This window comes from Bison bison, unplaced genomic scaffold (assembly GCF_000754665.1).
Source record: "Bison bison bison isolate TAMUID 2011002044 unplaced genomic scaffold, Bison_UMD1.0 scf7180017864180, whole genome shotgun sequence".
In the NCBI taxonomy this organism is placed as follows: Eukaryota; Metazoa; Chordata; class Mammalia; order Artiodactyla; family Bovidae; genus Bison; species Bison bison.
The window spans coordinates 343,001-347,942 of record NW_011494752.1 but is presented as its reverse complement, the minus strand read 5'-3'; the positions used below and the strand labels follow the sequence as shown (position 1 = coordinate 347,942).

The 4,942-nt window shown below is 53.0% G+C and overlaps 1 pseudogene; it reads left to right on the top strand.

Moving 5' to 3' along the window:
* The first annotated feature begins 3,981 nt into the window (after positions 1-3,981).
* Positions 3,982-4,942, top strand: part of LOC104990418 — a 5,469-nt pseudogene continuing 4,508 nt past the window's right edge.

Sequence of the window (4,942 nt, the reverse complement as noted above, 5' to 3'; positions counted from 1 at the left end):
CAATCCATGGTTCCCCTAAGAGAAATGGGGAGCCATGGAAGGATTCTAAGCAAGGGCGTGCCAGGGTGAGAGTTTCCTTTGCCCCTCCTGCAGTGGGGGCCCAGCATGTGAACCACTGGACCACCAGGGAAGTCCCAGAGCATCACTGTATTTAATGAACACTTAACACTTGGGAAAGTCAGTTGCTGATTAAAGTAAAATCCTACCCAAAAATAGTTCCCTTGGTGCTTTGTGCACTGATGGGATAATTGTTTAGATGATCCTTGTAAACTTTATACAGAGCATGGTGGGATAGGAGAAAATTAAACCCCTAAGGAAAAAAAAGGTTTCTTGGCTCTCCCTGACAGTTTCTTTGACTGGATTTGACACTGAAAATGGGTTCATTATTTCTACAGACTCTTTACCTGCTTTAAGGGAAACCCACCCCTAGTGGCCCCCTCCAGAAGGGGGTCCTCTTGCTAAGTCGAGTCTAGCACACTGCCTCTCCTGGGGGTTGTCTTCCCTGGTTCTGTTCCTTCCAGGCACCATCCTCCAAGGAGAGCTCTCCCTTTCCAGGGTCCTTCCCCCTGAGTCCCTCCTCATCCCATTCCCCTCCCTCTGCTGATGCAGAAGCCACAGGCCCTTCCAGCCGCTACTTCTGGACCTCTGGGTGGCATTGTCCGCTCTGACTAGTTCCTACGGAAAACTCTTGCCTCTTGTGACCTCCTCACATTCTGACCCCTCCGAGGGCATGCCAGCTTCTTCGCTTCTGCTCTGCCAACCAGCCCCCTCAGCCCCACACCTGGGCGTTTTCTGGCCTTTGGCCCCGGCCCTCCTCTCTCCCCTCTGCACAGTCCTCTCTGGGTGATCGCAGGCTCTCCTATCTTTAATGATTACTACTTGTTGTTCAATCTAAATCTCAATTTCCAGCCTAGAAGCTGTTCTCCCATCCCTGGAAACCCATAGAGACAATGGTCCTTTTTCTGGGCATCTGTGCTGGGGCTTCCCAGGAGCACCTCAACCTCAAACTTATTGGTTTCCCCCTTAACATTGCTGTTCTTCTTGTAGGTCCTTCTGATGAGAAAAGCCCCTCACCCACTCAAGTCACCCGTTAGAGGAAATTCCTTGGTGGTCCAGAGGTTAGAGGTCCTCCCTTCCACTGCAGCCGTCACGGGGTCCAGCATGGTTGGGGAATTAGGATCCTACAGCGTGCACTGTGGGATCAAAAAAAAAAAAAGTCCATAAATTACCTAGTCACTGAATGGAAACTTTGTCTTTGTGTCACCTAAGTCACTGTGCTCCTTCTCACCCACCCACCCAACCAATCAGACACCGAGTCCTGTCAGCTCCACCCACCACGTTGCTCAGACCCTCCCTTCCTCTTGTCCTCCAGGTCACCGGCTTCAGACTGGCCCTTTGCCTCCCATCTGGTGTCATGGTCTCTGTCTGTACCAATCCAAGCCCTGCTCGGAACCACAGTCAGAGCCGTGTCCCCAGATTGCAGATCGGAGGGAGTGCAGTGACCTGTGTGTCCTTCCACTGCTAGACCAGGCCTCTGAGCAGAAGCTCAGCTCACGCACTGCCACCTGGGGCCCAGATCTGGGAGCTGGAGATGGGCTCTGGGTCCCAGGAATTAACTCACCTTGAGCATAGTCACAGAGGCTGGGGCAAAGTTTGTCCAAAAGGAAATAAGACCTAGGGTGGGGGGAACAGTATGTGTGGTCCTGTCTCCTGAGTAATTCTCCAAATGAGACTCCTTTTTTGGTTTAGGCTGGCTGACACAATGATTGTGATGCCTACGATGAAAGGACATCAGAGGAAGCGATGTGTCAGCAGGACACTTAGAGGAGGTGGGCAGGGGGCACCTTCTTCTATATCAGTTCCTCCAGCAGGTCAGGCAGAATCTCTCCCTCCCGCTCCCTGAGCATTACCCACCTTCCCTAGGAGACCTAGGATACCCCAGCAGAGTGGCTCTTCTTGACCTGTGCTTGGTCACACTGGTTGGGATTAGTTTTCCCAAGCACAGGGAAAGCATTATCCATCCTCTTGATGATGTGTTCTTACCGAGGAGAAGAGGCCATCACTTACAACAGGATCCAGAATGAAGTTCTTGGCCTGGAGAGGCTGGCCTTGTGGCCAGGGCTGGGTGTGCCCTTAGACTCTGCTCCTCTTAGTACAAGGTCTGCATGAACCGTTTCAATTTCAGAGACTGGGGCTGAAGATCCTTGACTGGGGTGCATGCACTGGCACATGGACAAATGTCTCCTCAAGCAACAGAATACAGGGAAACTGTAAGGCATTAAACATACCGGCACGGACCAGCAGCTGGGGCGATCGTGAACCATAAGATACAAAAAGAGCACAAGTGTACTGCCACTTCTGAGCTGCCAAAAGCAGAAGCAGTGTATTGGGCACTATCTCTGCACACAGGACCACAAGCAGTTGGGTGGACCACCTAAGTCAGCCCTGGGGCCCACTCTGCGGATCTGCCCCCACTCTTACTCCACTGAAGGAACCAGTCCACAGAGGGCAAGCAGGGAACCTATGTTTTGTTCTTGCGCCTTCCTGTAGCAGCTTGAATACCAGTAAGGCCCTGCCTCAATTCCTCCTCTGGCCTCTTATCAATTCTACTGATGGAAGTGTCCTAGGACACAGGTTGGTAACAAAATGACCGGTGTGTGGAATTTGCATATCAAAATAGAGCTGGTTGTAGAAGCAGCTGGTATCTGGAGAACCTGAACTTCCTGGGGTTGATTTCCCTGGTTTCACATGTGCCCAGATTTCTGTCTTTCTGCAATGCCCACTTTCCTTAAGACCCGCATACTGCACAAGCCTTCCTGACCTGATCTCTTTTGCTGTCCCACTGACTCCTGTCTCCACCTCACACCTAAAACACTGACCTTGGCCATTTCCTGCCCAAGCCCAGGCTGTTTCAAGTTCTGTACCTTTGCACGTTGTGATCCTTTTGGCTGGAATGTACTGTCCATTCCCCTCCAGGCAAACTGCAAGGTCATCTAAGGTGCCTTTCAGGGGAAGTGGTCTTGGAGGTGGGCAGGTTGGAAAGGATTCTCCCCCAGGTCACCAGGGAAGCATGTGCCATCTCTGGAACCCTCAGTTTCTCTGGTCCTGTCAGGACTGGCTGCACAGAAGATGGTGTCTCCGGCACATCACCTGCCTGAGAATGGACGTAGCTTTGCTCTCTTCCTCTGCAGTATTCTGGAAAAGGGTTTCCTGGGGATGAGGGTTGTGGACAGCTAGGTTAAGTCCACAGCCAGAGTTCCAGGCACCCTGACCTGTGATCATCCATCAGTCCTGCTCCTGGGGTAAGGAGGGGGTCTTTCTTACACTGACTGCTCCCCCCACTGCCTGCTCCCCTCCTGTGACTCAGGGAGCTCAGGGCCTCCACGATGTTGAACTGGCTCAGCCCTCAGTTCCCCAGCTCCCTATAGGTGCTTTGTGTTCTCAGCATGACTCTGCAGGCTCCTGTGGGTGCCTGTAGGATTCTGGTGATGCGGGAGCAGAGGACAGTGATGAGGGCTTCCCAGTCTAGAGGAAGGAAGGAGTGAATCCTGCTGGAGGGTTGTGCTCAGGTGTGATTTGCTTACAGCCAGGTGGCCAGGAGAAAGTTTGGGCCTGGAGCAGGAAGGAAGAGCACAAGGACAGTCCCTTTCTGTCCCCGTCAGATCTTCCTCTTCTGTCTCCAGCTGTGTACTCAAGCCCAGCCCTCCCCCACTTTGTGCTCCAACCTTGAACCTGAGTGTTTGATTTGGAACAAAAAGACAGAGGCTGACATTGGTCACTTAAAATGCAGATTCCTACCTCAGCCCTATTTCCCGAACTGAGTTAACCACTGCCCCCACCGCCACCCTCCACTCCCTGCCAACCCTCTGCCCTTGGCTGCTTGTCTTGAATGTACCCTTCATGCCATTGCCCACAAGACCCACCCAGAGCCAGGAACCTCGAGACACTAAGGAGGCATCATTCACCCAGTTCTGTCTGTCTATGTGTCTATCTTGCATGCTGCATTCTGATTCAAGAGCCTGAAGAGTCAGGAGTTTTAGCGATGTTCATCTTCATTTTTCTGTCCTTGTGGACTCTTCTGGTGATGGGCAGGGAGGAAGGTGGTGCTGGGAGTGAGGAGGGAGTTGGGAAGCAATGTCATCCCAGCCTGCCTCCCCGCTGCCCCTCCGCATCCCCCAGTGTCCAGCCCTGGGCACACCCTGACCACAGCCAGCTGTTTGCAGACCTGAGCAGAGAAACGCTGACAGCTGTGATGTCTTTCATGACCTAGAATCTGGGGCCAGACCCGGTGGATGAGACCCAGGCCCGACCCTCAGACAGCTGTGTCCTCTTGGTAGAAGTGCAGCTGTCCCCTAAGCCTGCAGCCCTGGCCCACCTGGATAGAGGTAGCCCCCCACCTGCCCAGGAGGCACTGGCCATCATCTTCTTTGGCAGACAACCCCAGCCCAATGTGACTGAGCTGGTGGTGGGGCCACTGCCCCAGCCCTCCTACATGCGGGATGTGACCGTGTAGCGTCATGGGGGCCCCCTGCCGTATCACCGACGCCCCGTGCTTCTCCAAGAGTACCTGGACATAGACCGGTTGATCTCTGACAGAGAGCTGCCCCAGGCTGCTGGTGTCCTGCACCACTGCTGCTCCTATGACCAACGAGGATAGAAACTGTTGACCATGAACTCAGCTCCCCGTGGAGTGCAGTCAGGGGACAGGGCCACCTGGTTTGGCCTCTACTATAACATCACAGGTCAGGAAGCAACAGTTAGAACTGGACATGGAACAACAGACTGGTTCCAAATAGGAAAAGGAGTTCGTCAAGGCTGTATATTGTCACCCGGTTTATTTAACTTATATGCAGAGTACATCATGAGAAACGCTGGACTGGAAGAAACACAAGCTGGAATCGAGATTGCTGGGAGAAATATCAATCACCTCAGATATGCAGAT